Consider the following 16,510-nt stretch of genomic DNA (forward strand, 5'->3'; position numbering starts at 1 on the left):
CTAATCCCGCTCAAAGCTCTACAGTCTGGTTGAATTTTCTCTCGGGTGCCTCCATAAGCTTCCAATTACTCTGAAATTTTTAAGCGCCTTACAGCGTGTTCAACATATTCCCGATACTGATATATGCATTTTTTAAAATTTTCTTCGCTCTGCTCGTTGTTTAGCTCTTAGTTGATTGCGTTTGTAGGGGGTACCGAGAGGCGATCGACATGGATAAATTTTATTCGCTAAGATGACAAAATTCTGAGGGAGATCTAACTCCAAAAAATCATTATAATACTTAAATGAAATGAAGCAAAAAATAAGCTACCATAGTATTCCTTATCAAACTTCTCAGGGTATTTATAGATTATGAAGTTAACCATTTTGAAGCATTCTAAAAATTAAAAATGTGGCTTCTAGACTTCTCTTGAAGTTGCTGTGTTAGCTGTTATAAATAAATATTGTATACTTGTTTCCTACTATCCACAAATTACAAGAGGATTATTTAACATTTGGTAGGACAGATCTTGATATTTTACTAAAATATTGTACAATTTGTAAAAGGTTTACCATGTGTGATGCAGTCATTTGAATTTAATGAAAAACATATGGAAACAAGAATGTATCCATAATACACGGATGCCTCACTCGCACTATCATTTTCCATGTTCAGTGGACCGTGAAATTGGGGTCAAAACTTTAATTTGGAATTGAACTATATTTTAAATGCCCCACCTACGATAGTAGAGGGGCATTATGTTTTCTGGTCTGTGCCTCTGTCCGTTCGTCCCGCTTCAGGTTAAAGTTTTGGGTCAAGGTAGTTTTTGATGAAGTTGAATTCCAATCAACTTGAAACTTAGTACACATGTTTTCTATGATGTGATCTTTCTAATGGTAATGCCAAATTAGAGATTTTCCCCATTTTCACGGTCCACTGAACATAGAAACTGATAGTGCAGATGGGGCATCCGTGTACTGGGGACACATTCTTGTTTTTCATATGTACTCTATTGCGATCTGACAATCATTTAGATTTATCATTACATTCTACGAAGCTTACGTAAGGGTTCGACACTAACGCTAGCCCGAGACTAGTAAGTCGGGGCAAGTAAAAGTCTGTGGCGCGGTAGCCCAAGGGGCTAGTAAATTTATTTGTCATTGAACATCAAAACTTGTACTTTCGGCAAAGTACAGTCCTAAACGCCGGTCATATTTGACAACTTCCGTTACTTCGTTAAATAATGTCTACACTGGTTCCTCGATCCGTTTATTTGACATTGGAGGGTAAAATTTCTACCGAAAACCAGTCGCTATATACAGTCAACTCGGCCTTACATTACTGGGACCGTATTATACGATTACTCGTCCCGTATAATTAGAATGCACGAATTAACCAGATAACCTGTTTAGTAATAAATATTAATAAAACTGCAATAGAATGGCATTTTAAGTTGGTTTCATTTTATTTTAATCTAATCATCATCTTTCCGCAAATATAATGCGCCAAGTATGACAAAATGGGCCTGAGTTTTCCAACATTTCTGGTAATATTATTCCGTCTTTTGTGCGCTTGAAAGTATCCAAAAATAGCGGTTAGTAGAATGACATTGACCAAGGTTAAAAGTCAGGTTGACAACATCTTCGCTAGCCAAGGGTTACGATCCTTTAAGAGGAATGAAGTGGATCGTAACCCTTGGAAAGCGAAGATGGGTCGACAACCAAAAGTAAATATGCACAATTTAATCGGTCTCCCCCCTTTATAACAAAAAAAAAAAAAATCTAAAACAGTTTCGGAAACCACAAACAGAAACAGTTTGTCAGCAAAGTTTTCTTGGCTGGAATATGATGAGAGTCAAACTAAGATGTTCTGCAACATTCGTTCCGAATTTGATATTCAGAAGAGTGTCCCAAATAGTGAAGGGGTGTACAAATTTACGTTAAGACAGACACCCTTTTATCACATGACAAATCAGATGGCCATATAAGTCTCTTTCAAAACACATGGCTAATAGTGGACCAAGGGAAGTATTAGAGGGTGCTAAGGCTGTACTGCTTTTGAACAGAGCAGCAATATCAGTTGAAAGTTTTATTTTAAAAATGCACACTATATTGCAAAGTAAGGCCAACCTTATACAGACTATGTTTCGCATTATGTATTAGTGTGCATATATAATAATAACTTATTTTGAGCTGCAAAACGCATTTTTATTGGTTGAGAAATCCAGGTTATACTGTGTTGTTGGTCATGTAATGATAGCCTGTTCTAAAATCAAAAACAGTCTTTGAATAATTAAATGAAGTGTGCATCACAGAATTCGAAGCTATATTTGTCATGTTTAAAATTTTGTGGTAACTAAGGCAAGTTAGATTTTGTTTGATATTTTTTATCACTATTAAATTTTAATTTAAGACTAACACATATTTTATTAGCTTAAAAAACATACCAACGGCTGATAAATTTTAAGCATTTCAACTGAACAGTTTGAGAAATAGATGGAGGAAAAGTCGATATGGGGACTGATTGAGCCGCTGTCATGATCGGAAATTCATTATGCGTCTAGAAAAAAATAGCTGACGAGACCTTTTTACAGGCGCGATAAATTAACCAGGATCATTTCTAAATTTCCGGCCACGGTTAACAACATTTCCGTAAATATGAGGATGTGCTATCCCGTTTGAAATATCTACAGGTACAACCAAACTTCACATCTATGGAAAAAAAATAGTAAATGTTTCAACTCATTTATGGTTACGAAATCAGTACCAGTAATACATCGATCACGTTCGTCAAAAAATCTAAAACAGACACGGGCATAGCGAACGAGCTGTGAAATATAAATACCCCACGATTGTGCCAAAGGAACATTACCATCTAAACATGACGTTAGTATTTAAATTATTTGATAGAATATTGAATTTATTGAGCTTAGTACAACAAGAAATAGTGAATGTTTAAAAGAAATAGTTTGTGGCTTCAAATATATTAATTTTACCTAATTAACATTAATTGGAAGACGCATAGCATGGATTGAAGTTGCAAAAAATACGTCAACGTCCAAAGGTTCAAACTTTGCCGGTACATAAAAGTTGTCAGTTGCAGCGCAACAGCCTAACCATTACACCACCAACTCATGTAATGATTAAAAGTAATGCTTACACATTAGATTCATTGATTGTTGTTTGCTCAACGTCCAGTGGCAAATATCTCATGCATGTTCAGGACGAGAATAAGTAAGCAATAAATACAATAGGTAGGTCTTGTAATAGAGACCGTCCAAGATGATGGTCGGGGAAATTTTGACTGCCACTGGAAAATGAGGGTGTGGATAGGTACACAAATTTTGTCTTGCAACACGAGCCATCGGATAACGTGGCTGCAAAATAAAGGCAACAGTAATATCCAAATCAGGGTTACAAACTAAAACTGAGGAAAACGCATCAAATATAAGAGGAGAACCACGACACAACATTAAAATGTAACACACACAGAAACGAAATAAGCATTAGACAAAAATCCAATGAAAATAACAAATATAACATCAAAATTAAATACATGAATTTGGGATAGAAAAGTACCGTGACACGTCTTATAACAATGCGAATTCACACTGAAATATAAGATGAGACAAACGGCACAACAGAAACACAAAGTCAAAATGCACAAACACAGAATAAAACTATAAAATAACAATGTAAACTTGAATCATTCAGCACAGCCAAACGGACGCCCAACTTTGGTAATCGTTTTACTGCCGATTGGAAGAAGACCAAGTGACCATACTTCTATTCCCACGTCACCCTTGGGAAGTTTACACATTTGACATATCGAAATATAATTATTAGAACATGATTATTTAGACCATGTAATATAAACAATCCTGGTAGACCACGAAACCATAACACATCAATCAAATTTTTTAGAAAATATTTAGATTAATTGAAAAAATTAAAATATACTAGTTCTATTTGAGTTATCCTCTTTAAATAAAGAATTTATTATCATAATTATCACAACAACGGGCTACATTTAAGAAAAGTGAAAAATAAAAGATGTTACCTATATCTGCCGGCGCCTTACTGGGATCGTCGTAATTTCAGTTACGATTATCAGTTAAAACACAAGTGTTATATGTTAATCAATCAAATTAACACGATGAAGAGAAAAGAATCAAACAAGAATAAATATGAAATGACCATGATGAAATACAGGAAAGTTGTTTATGTTAACAAGAACGAATGACAAGAGGATAAACATGACAATGATAAAGTTGATGTAAACGAAGAAGAGAATAAGACTACATTTGGATCAAGGATTTGTGATTTCTTCAGATCTGTATCTTGTATAAAAGGGCAGAAATAAGATGGACAATGATAAAGTTGACGTTAACAAAGAAGAAAATAAGCCTACATTTGGATAAAGGATTCGTGATTTCTTCAGATTCTATCTTGTATAACAGGACAGAAATAAGATGGACAATGATAAAGTGGACATAAACCAAGAAGAGGATAAGACTACATTTGGATAAGGATTTGCGATTTCTTCAGATTCTAAATCTTGTATAACAGGACAGAAAAAAGATGTATAATGATAAACTGTCAATTACTTATTAATAAATGTTAATATTTGAATATCATGTATCTTTGAACAAAATTAAATATGAAAAGACCATGATGAAATACAGAAAAGTTGTTTATATTAAAAAGAAAGAATGACAAGTTTGGGATGAAAATTTCACCAACTCAATTTTCGGCTCTCCCTTGACACCATCTGCTAGTATGGTCTTGAGGAAACGATGATAGTCCGTCGGAAGGGGACGATAAATGGCTGACCCGTGTTAAGAGAGAGCCATATCTCTTGCACGTTAAAGACACCCTTGTAGATTTCGAAAAAGAGTAGGCTAATGCGGCTACAAGGCAGCACTCGCACCCGCAAAAGTGGAAAGGGATTAATATAAGTTGCAAAACTTGTTTCCCAATCCACTATAAATAAATATTTTTTTAACTAAAAGGATAAAAATGACAATGATAAAGTGGACGTAAACGAACAAGATAACATTTGAATCAAGGATTTGTGATTTTTTTTTAGATCTTTATCTTGCATAAAAGGATAGAAAAAAAGTTGGACAATGATAAAGTGGACGTAGATGAAGACGAGAATAAGACTATATTTGGATCAAGGATTTGTGATGTCTTGAAATCTAAATCTTGTATGACAGGACAGAAAAAAATGTTTAATGATAAACTGTCAATTACTTTTTAATAAATGTTTATATTTTAATATCATGTATCTTTTTTTTCTGTATACGAATATTATTCGAACATGGAACAACAAATTATTCCCTGATGAAGGGTCTTTAATAAAATTAGAAACGATAGAAAAAGCCACTTGGATCGGTGAAATATTGTAAAAATATGTTTGCTTTAATAAATACTAGAACGCGGGCATTAAGATTGTGGTTTAGAATATGTAAACCAAAACTGTTGTAGGATGAATAATAAAAAAAAATTATGACTGGAAAGTTTCAAAAGTCAGAAATAGATTACCTTAGTCGTATTTAGCAATGATAACTGAGTACTTGGGGCAGGATAATTTATATCATCCCTCCACTTTTTCTAAATCTTTTTTTTTTAAATTTTCTATGAATTTCACATTTTTTTTTGTATACGTGCTGTAGTCATATATTTTACTCTCTATATAATATTTAGTAAGAATTCAAAGAAAATATCAAATACAATATACTCTTTATTTGATCGAATATGTATGTTCATAGTATACAGAAAAAAATCCTGTTTCTGTCCTGTCCCACCCTAAGAACCTTTATATATATATATGAAAATTATGTGTTATTGGCGTTTCCCTCAGTTTTAGATTGTTACCCCGATTTTGTTTTTTGTCCATAGATTTGCGAGTTTTGAACAGCGGTATACTACTGTTGCCTTTATTGAAGACAGTCCTAACTGGAAGTCTTGTCTATGACATAAAAATTTGTTCAATGACGGAAACAACATCCGGACCCCTTTATTTTTCGTTTTTCTTCCAAAATACCAGAACGGAATAATCATCAGCGAGGATGACACATGCGACAATGCATGGTACATATGGGACACAAATGCATAATGATTAATTTAATGTGGAAGGAAGAGAAGCGACACACAAAATGAGGTCTTCTCATTTAATAGTATGTAAGATACATGCTTATTTTAATAACAATGGTTAATCTCTGTAATAACGTGACATTGCAATGATATCTCAACACAAAAGCCAAAAACAAAAAATATATAACATGCAAATTTAAAACTTAATACCCTACAATCGGCCAATTATTGCACAATAACATGCAGGTACACAAACATTATGCTGTTTTCTCCTTTTACCACTTCCATGATGAGACTTGTTAAAATTTAAATCTCCTGTTAACATTTCTATGTTAAGCAAGGGACACTTTGGAAATTTCTTTATGCGCAAAAGTTAATTTTGGGTGTCCTCCATGCGGGACGCGTTTAATCTCCAAAACCAAGACCTCGACTTAGAACAATACATAAAAACCCTCCGACATGGGACTGTTCCCACTTGCCTTATAATTACAGCCCCTGGTCATGTTATAATTGGGAATCTAAACATAATTCAACATGAAAATCTCCGAAAGGTGATTTCTCATGGTCCTAAGTTTAGAGAACCCCAACACATCAACCATAACTTCAAAAAAAATTGTGAATTCCATTGAGGACTACGCCAGAGTATGGGCTAAGCGAGAAGAAGTTGAACTGGACACTTTGTCAGAATTGGTTAAAACTATCAGATCTCTGATTAAACATCGCATTCGCAAGTTGAAAAACTGTGAACGATCGACCAAAGTCCGATTTCAGAGAGAAAGAGGTCATGAAATGTCTATCATCTCTTCATGATAAGTATGTTGTTGTTCCTGCGGACAAAGCTTCAAATAATAGTCTTTGTATGTAAATCGTATTACTACGAATGTCTTGTAAAAAAAAAATAGGTATAAATGAGCACTCAGATAATCCCACATACAAAGACATAATTTGACAAGGATGAGATTTTAGCAAATCATAAGTCCTTCATGTCTTCAATAAACATTACACTGAACATCCAATCGGAGGACTTACCTTGTTTGTATTGGATACCAAAGCTTTATAAAATTCCATACAAACGACGGTTTATTGCTGGCTCATCTTCATGTTCCACTAAATAATTGTCCATTAGATTGACTAAAATTCTGTCCGCAGTGAAAAAGGGTCTTCAGAAATACTGTGAAACTGTTTACTCGCGTAACGTGAGGGTACCCAAATTGCACCTATTTTGACAGTTTTTTAACCTAGGTTTATATATGCTTCAGACAAAAGTTTTCCTTACCTTATGTGTTTATTTTGAAGATGAATCATTATTTATTATATGGTTTCACCAATTTGATTTTGAATCCATATGGAATCATAGAAAAATTGGTCTGAACTAACCTGCAAACCATCAATGATTCTGTAATAAGGAGTACCCAAATTGCATCCATACTTAAAATTCGCATCATTCGTCAAAAGTCTAATAACAAAACTTTTGTTGAATTTCTTCAAATATTTTGAATAATTGGATATTAGTCCATGCTAACTCTTCATTTTTGTCGAGCCTGCAACTTTTGTTGCAGAAAGCTCGACATAGGGATAGTGATCCGGCGGCGGCGGCGGCGGCGTTAGCTCACTTCTTAAAAGCTTTATATTTTAGAAGGTGGAAGACCTGGATGCTTCATACTTTGTATATAGACGCTTCATAATACGAAGTTTCCGTCAGTCACATGTCCAATGTCCTTGACCTCATTTTCATGGTTCAGTGACCACTTGAAAAAAAGTTCAAATTTATTGTAATGTAGAATTCTCTCTTATTATAAGTAATAGGATAACTATATTTGATATGTGCGTACCTTGCAAGGTCCTCGTGTCTGTCAGACAGTTTTCACTTGACCTCGACCTCATTTCATGGATCAGTGAACAAGGTTAAGTTTTGGTGGTCAAGTCCATATCTGAGATACCATAAGCAATAGGGCTAGTATATTCGGTGTATGGAAGGACTGTAAGGTGTACATGTCCAACTGGCAGGTGTCATCTGACCTTGACCTCATTTTCATGGTTCAGTGGTTATAGTTAAATTTTTGTGTTTTGGTCTGTTTTTCTCATACCATATGCAATAGGTCTACTATATTTGTTGTATGGAATGATTGTTAAGTGTACATGTCTAGCGGGCAGATGTCTTGTGACCTTGACCTCATTTTCATGGTTCAGTAGTCAAAGTTAAGTTTTCGAGTTTTTGTCTTTTTATCTAATGCTATATGCCATAGGTCAACTATATTTGGTGTATGGAAATATTTTATGATCTTTATGTCAGTCGAGCAGGTTTTATTTAACCGTGACCTCATTTTCACGGTTCATGGCACAGTGTTAAGTTTTTGTGTTTTGGTCTATTTTTCTTAAACTATAAGTAATGTGTCAACTATATATGTGTATAGAAGCATTGTTAGCTGTACCTGTCTGCCTGGCATGGTTCATCTGACCTGGACCTCTTTTTCAAGGTTCATTGGTCTTTGTTTAGTTATCTTGGTTAATGTTAAGTTTATGTGACAGTTGTAAGAAAGCGTAGCTTTATACTTAGGACTATCAACATAATATCAATGATTAGTATAGAAGGCGAGACATTTCAGCGTGTGCACTCTTGTTTAAGAAATCGATACTTGTAACATATTGTATTTGCTAATTTTAAAAAGATAACGTTTCCGTAAACAGTCCATCTGTTGATAAATACTGTGAACGTTTAGTGTATATCTAAATATTTTTACCTATGTTGAAAGACGTGTATTGTATCCAATCATAAAAATACAAATTGTTTAGTCTGTAGGATAACTTGTAAAAGAGGGACGAAAGATGCCAAAACAACAGTCAAACTCATAAATCTAAAACTGACAACGCCATGGCTAAAAATGAAAAAGACAAACAAACAAACAACAGCACACACGACACAACATAAAAAACTAAAGAATAAACAACACGAACCCAACCAAAAAACTAGGGGTGATCTCAAGTGCTGCGGAGGGGTAAGCAGATCCTGCTCCAGATTTCCTTGCTACTTTTGATAAATAGGTGCAATTTGGGTACTCAGTGCAATTTGGGTACCCTCACGTTGGTGGTATTAATCATATGTGGATTCTTGAAAATTATAAAGAACTTCTAGACAATTTTAAATCTCGGTCTTCTTCTGAAATTAATTGTATCAAAACTTTTTTTCAACCCTGTATAACGCCGTTCCCCATGTGAAATTAAAAAATCCCCTGAAATAAATAATCCACAATGCCTTTCAACATGAAATTGGTATTATACTGCAATCAGCTATTTTACTATACAGATAAAGCTATACGTATAAACGTTAGCTTTATACGTCAATGACCTCAACTCACCTATAAGCCCCGCCTACTTACAACGTCACGTCACAACCATGACAACGTGTAGTAACAATGGTCAAACTTTTATGAATTTAAACCTGTTATGTCTTCAAATTGGTAATTTATATACCATGTTTATCAAATGTTATTAATTAAATTCATTTTCCCTTTCTAATTCCTTAAATTGTCAATGCTTACCGCCTAGACTACGCTCATAGGGAAATACCCCAAAATGGTACCCCAAGGGGGAAATTCCAAACACTTTTTTTTAATAATATTTGTTTCATATTTTTATTATTTTTTTTATTTTTTATCGATTTCAGTATAAAAACAATATACGTATAGTGTCTTGAAATATGAAATTTATTTGTATTCGGCACGAAACGGGAAAATGCTCGGTAGAACCTCGCATTTTCCCGTTTCTAAGCCTCATACAAATAAATTTCATATTTCAAGACACTATACGTATATTGTCTAATTATACGTTATAAATTTATTACTTTGGAATATCATAAGGCATGTTTCGTTAATAGTGACGAACAAAAAGGTAAAACATACTACATAGACGAACAAGTAATCAGTATGCTGGAGCAACGATTTACACAAGTTTATCAAAAATAGTGACGCCTCGCCTACGTAACAAACACGCAATCTTGACGTTTATACATTTTTTTGTACAACATAAGGTATTTACTGATTGTGTAGAAAGGTAATTTAATTATTATTTGGACTGCAAACGACAAGAACGAAAACTATAACAGAAACACCAAAAGAGTTATGAGAAGGAAAGACTAGCTAGGTCAAGTTCGGTATCTAACAAAGAGGACCACAATCCAAGACGTTTTCGACAAAGACACATCGTGTAAAGTCTAAATCAACCAATTGGAATCAACCAATTGGTAGTGGTGTCCTTAAAATTTACAGAGTGCCAATATGAGTTTATCCTCCTCATAACTCTGTATGAACAGTTTCTGTGCTAGTATTATTGATGCTATCTTAACCCTTTCGCTGCCCAACAAATTTAAACAAAACCCCTTCAGTGCCAATGTCTTTTTTGATTGTCTTTACGATAACGCTAAAAATGTCGACGTCATAGTGTAGGTATGAAAGCGCCAAAAGATGTTAGCTGCATAGTCCATTTTCTTACATATAATACCGATTTTTGACTCCGAAGTTATAATATTTAGACAAGTTACGTGTAATAAGATATTCTGGTCCCGGTTCTAGTAATAGCAACAAGATAAGGTAAAATATTTTTTTGAGGGAGGGGTAACTATTTCATGTGTTTCATGAAACATTACAAAATAATTGCACCTATTTTAAGTTTGACTTTACTTCTTTTAGTTGCCCCCACTTGAACTAATACCAGAAATTACCTACTATAGAGAAGGTAACCTGTCTAAAAATCATATACTGTACTCCCGAGTCAAAATTCGGTAATACGAAAAGATATGATGCAAATTAATTTGTCACTACTTATAAATTAAAGAAAGTTTGTCATTATTTTTGGTGAACAACTTCATTATATGAGCTTGGGATACAAAATTCAAGATTCATATAAACATTACGCAAGAAAAATATTTAATTCGTCGGTGTTACATCGTCTGCCGTGTTTCTTATATATACTGCATGGTTAATGGACAATTTTACGACAGAGAGCACACATGCATATACATTTTTCGGCCTTTTCCTGCCACCAGGGACATTTCGTCCAGAACACACAGAACACTCTCTTCTTTTCGACCCAGTTATTTTCTCAAATGTCGTTTTCTTCTTATTATATGATCTTCGGAAATGCCATCAAATAATTAATTGTATAAAATGAAGACCTGATCGAACATTGTCAGAGTTCTTTTAATAGGAATTTTCTATCGTATCTTAATATGAAAAATAATGTGTTCATTAATTCTTGACAACCGTACAATGATAAGTCACTGTGATTGTAATTTAAAATCTATAATTGTTCACAAAGTTTTCAGGTTGTTTGCGGTTTTGCTTTTTATTTTATTTTGGAAGAAGGGAAAAATGATGAATGAGTACAGACATGCACTGATCAAAGAACATGTATTTTACTGGGAAACATGTTACATGTATCAATTAAAAGTGTCATATTGACCTGGAATGTTAATTTGGCCGGCACAATCCAGGATGAATCGTGATTTACGATGCTATACAGGACATTGCATTTTCACACGATAAATACAATATTAAATATTTTTCCTTGTATCTATTGTTTTATTCATGTTTAACTGTTTTGCCTTTGAAATTTCTATAAACGTATGCCGTATAAAGCCTAGAAAAATTTAAAGCAGCAAAATAAATAAAAAAAATATCGAAATTTATTCCATGCATTAAAATTCTCTGGTGGCGTTTTAATGGAACATGGGCATAACTGTATGTTATCAAAACAAACTTCTTCGTTGAATGAATTGTGAAAATCAGCACGAAATAGACAATGGTTTTGAAATTTCTCTCTCACTCAGGAGGATAAACTCGAGGATTAACCACGGATAAGGATTAGCCATAATCCGATGGATGCGTTAACAAATCACGTCATTAACGTGTAGTGCACTTTTTGCGTACTTTTAAGTTTTTGAGTTTTTTTGCGCTTTTTATAATTCGTTCTTTGTAAAGGTATCTGAATAACTTCTATATTTTATGTATGTAAAATTTTATTTTTATAATATTCTTTGCAAAGTAAACGCTTAAAAACTTTAGGCAGTTTAGGAAAGTAAGCCTAGAACGTAGAATACATAAATATACTAAATGGCCAACTGCAAAAGCGTCGGGAAAAAAGAGTGGATTTGAGACTCCATAGTTCTAAATATTATATATATATATTTATAAACGCATCCGTACAAAATTTTATTTTCATCAATTTCATAAAAAAGCTCCCCTTTCATAGCATTATTCTTGGTAAAAAACCGCGCGAATGTTTCAAGACGGAGGAATTAAATTTATCACAAAAACGGCGACGTCATAGTACATTACGTAGTTCATAACATCATTTCAATCTGCCCTTTGGCACTGAATTTGCCTTTGAAATTTCCAAAGTCATACTCCGTTGAATGAATTGTGAAAATCAGCTCGAAATAGACAATGGTTTTGAAATTTCTCTCTCACTCAGGAGGATAAACTCGAGGATTAACCACGGATAAGGAAACATTCTCCGTCTTGAAACATTCGCGCGGTTTTTTACCAAGATTAATGCTATGAAAGGGGAGCTTTTTTATGAAATTGATGAAAATAAAATTTTGTACGGATGCGTTTTTAATTGATTTAAAAGAGTAACAAGTGCTCTCATCTAAAATAAACATTAAAAATATGGTGAAAAAGAAATTATATGTAAAGTATTGCAACAAATAGAAAACCATTGTCTATTTCGTGCTGATTTTCACAATTCATTCAAAGGAGTATGACTTTGGGCCGATCATCGGCCCTGTGGCACAGAACTCGTTAAAATTACTTGATTTAAAAGAGTAACAAGTGCTCTCATCTAAAATAAACATTAAAAATATGGTGAAAAAGAAATTATATGTAAAGTATTGCAACAAATAGAAAAAAGAATTATTTAATTAATAATCTTTATTGCAAAATTATTATTATTGTAACTTAGAACTTATCGATTATTTAAACCAAATTTTAATTTTGAGCCTTACTTATTGAAATGACCATATATTCAAAGATGTGTTTTAACAAGATTTAGAATTGGAGCTCACAAACTTGAAATAGATAAAGGTCGTTACTTTAATATTAAACTAGAAAATAGAATATGCAAACTCTGTAATGAGGAAATAGAAGATGAGATGCATTTTCTTTTAACATGTTAAACTTTGGATAATGTTAGAAATCCCTTTCCAAGCAAAATATATAGTAAAAATAAAAATATTTCAAAACTTGATAACAAATCTCTTTTTATTTGGCTAATGGGAAGGAAGATAAAAACATTTTGATAACAATTTGTCAATAATTATTATAAATAAAGGCAACAGTAGTATACCGCTGTTCAAAACTCATAAATCCATGGACAAAAAACAAAATCGGGGTAACAAACCAAAACCGAGCGAAACGCATTAAATATAAGAGGAGGATTATTTCAATAAGAGATTCTAAATATAAACAGGAATACAATATTAAATTAGATTTCTCTATATAAAGGTATAGAATGATATGTATGATCAAGTATGTATTTACAAGAGTTATTTCTTTTACATTTAATAAATTATTATCATACTATGAGGTGTGCTGTCCAATAAAGGGACAAGAGTAACAGACAATGGGTCATATTATATTATATATTTTTATTATTACAAATTGCTTACTTCATTTGCTTTAAAATTTTATATTAATCAATTAAATCAAAATCAATCATATTATGTATTTTGTTTAACCTATTTTTAATTTACTTTACATTATGTTTGAAAATCATATTGTAATTATTCTGCTCATTTTGGGCGCCGTGATTGGCAAATCAAATATTTGTTTGTTTGTGTAAGGAGCACACTCCTGTATATGAAATCAGTATAGTGTGAACATGCTCAAGCACAATGTATTAGTTGAGATATGCACACACACCATAAGATTAAATTTGCGTCAAAACTACCTGTTTATGCAGTTCCCTTAAGGCATCTGTCACCCGATAAATAATGTTATGCACTGCTGACATTGACATTTCAAAGATTCCTTAATCGAGTGCTGCTTGCCCATAACCTTCAAGAAGACCAGAAGTTGTTTCTCTGGTTCTACTGGAACTGATCCGCCGTGAGTCTGTCTCACCAAATTAACATGGAGCTCACGGAGTAGTTTGTAAGACATGTCTAAACCTATACTGTAATGTGTTTTGAAGTTAAGTGGGTGAATCTTTTAAACTCAAAATTCATTTCATCATCTTCATCTAGGATTATTTCAAACATAAATACGGCAGACCGTAAATAATCGGCCATATTTAACAACTATAGCAGTTTGTGAACTAGAACTTTGACAAAACTTTGAAGAAATGTTTGGTCCTCAATGCTCTTCATTTTCGTACTTTATTTAGCCTTTTAAAAATTTCTTTATTAGAGTGTCTGGCGTAAATATACTATTTTAATTCTGGTATTTATGGTGAGTTTATTAGACATGCGCTCTTTAGCATATATCCGAAGTCCCTGTCACATTATCGGAATACATAAAATTTATTAGTAAGAGCTTCAGAAACAGGACGAAAAGCGATGTTCATCGCTCTTTCGCAGCGGGTATGCATACGTTTATATTTCCAATAATGTACACATATTGTAATTATCTCGCAATTTACAGCAGCCACTTAACACTTTATTAGTTGCTAAAATCTAGTTTTTGGTTGGGTTCGTGTTGATTAGTCTTTAGCTTTCTATTTTGTGACTTCTGTATTATTATTGTATTTATTTTTTAGCCAAGGCGTTGTCTTTTTATGTTCGATCTACAAGGTTGAATCTCCCTCTGGTATCTTTCGTCCCTCCTTTGTCTCTAATTTAAAAAAAGAATCGATATAGTTTAAAAAAAGACAAATCTGAAAAATACTGAACTCAGAGGAAAATCCAATCGGAAAGCCCATAAACAGATGACAAAACACATCAAAAACGAATGGACAAGAACTGTCATATTCTTGACTTGGTACAGGCATTTTCAAATGTAGAAAATGGTGAATTAAACCTGGTTTTATAGCGTTAAACCTTGCACTTTGTTGACAGTCTTATCAAATTCCGTTATATTTACAATGATGCGTGAACTAAACAGAAACAATAAATAATACAGATAAAATATAGGTACAACAGTCATCATCGTGTAACAATTTTAAAAGGAACAAATTAACAGAACACAAAAACATTCATCTCACATTCATCGATTCACGTGTCTGACGTCAGAAAATTATATACGTCACATATTGTTGTCGTTCAATGTTTATACAAACACATTTTAAATTTCACATGGGTAATGTTAGCCTACAGGGTTAAAAAATCAAAAGTATGTAAGAATTAATTTCAGAAATAGACCAAGATTAGAAATAGTCTAAAAGTGATATAGAATTTATAAGAATCAACAAATAGTTCATTCCACTACGCGATTGAAAAATTTTGACGTTTGTGGTTCAGCGTGTTTTCTAATTCATAATATAAATATATCATGACATATAATAGAACTATATCATACTGACGGGATCTTTTCAAGTACAAAGTCTATTTATAAGAACCAAAGAAACACAAAAAGTCGCATATTCAAAACACACCATCTAAAAATGAAAGATAATACAAACAAATTGACGGGATGTTTAAGTGCCGAGCCACGTTAAATGGATATCCCACAAAACAATCCAACAGTAAAAGTAATATTAATATTAGAAAAAAGACAAATGAAAGAACCATATAACACGTTGTTAAGATGATAAACAACATCAGTACGCATACTCTATAGATCAAGACCATCATGTATTATTTGTGAAGTTGACACGGAATATTTATCACCTTCCGATGAACTTTTTTTAGAAAAAGAAGAGACGTTCTTTGACATGCCCCTGGTTCATTCACTTTCTGCTCAGATACTGTTGACGTTTTACAAAGTCTAAGTAGGAGCTGCAAGCTCTTGAATATCGATTAAGTTGGGAAATATATATCCTTTATGCAGATGAGGTTGGTATATTGCTAGTAAGGTGGGGGAATTTACAATTTCAAATTAAATTAAAATCGTCTCGTTTGTCATAGATTCTGGTACTGAGATGACTGTGTAAGTCACATTCGAGATATAAGTCTAAAAATGAGGCGGAGGAAGCCGTGTCTGTTGTTTCTTCAATTTATAGTTCTGGGAGATATGTTAATTGAACCCAATCAGAAAAGTTCGGATTGTTTATGGAAAGAACATCATCAATATATCTGAAAGTGAAATTAAATAATCTGACTTCTTTGATCCTCTTGTTTTTGACAAGGATCTGAAGGAACTCCCATTCATATGAAAATAATTAGAGGCGCACAGTTTGTTCCCATAGGAATGCCGACAATTTGTTGGAAAAGTCTACCTCCAAACTCAACAAATATGTTGTCGATAAGAAATTATGTTCGTTATTGTTCAGCGGTACAATG

The sequence above is a fragment of the Mytilus galloprovincialis genome, chromosome 1, assembly GCF_965363235.1.
Source record: "Mytilus galloprovincialis chromosome 1, xbMytGall1.hap1.1, whole genome shotgun sequence".
NCBI lineage: Eukaryota > Metazoa > Mollusca > Bivalvia > Mytilida > Mytilidae > Mytilus > Mytilus galloprovincialis.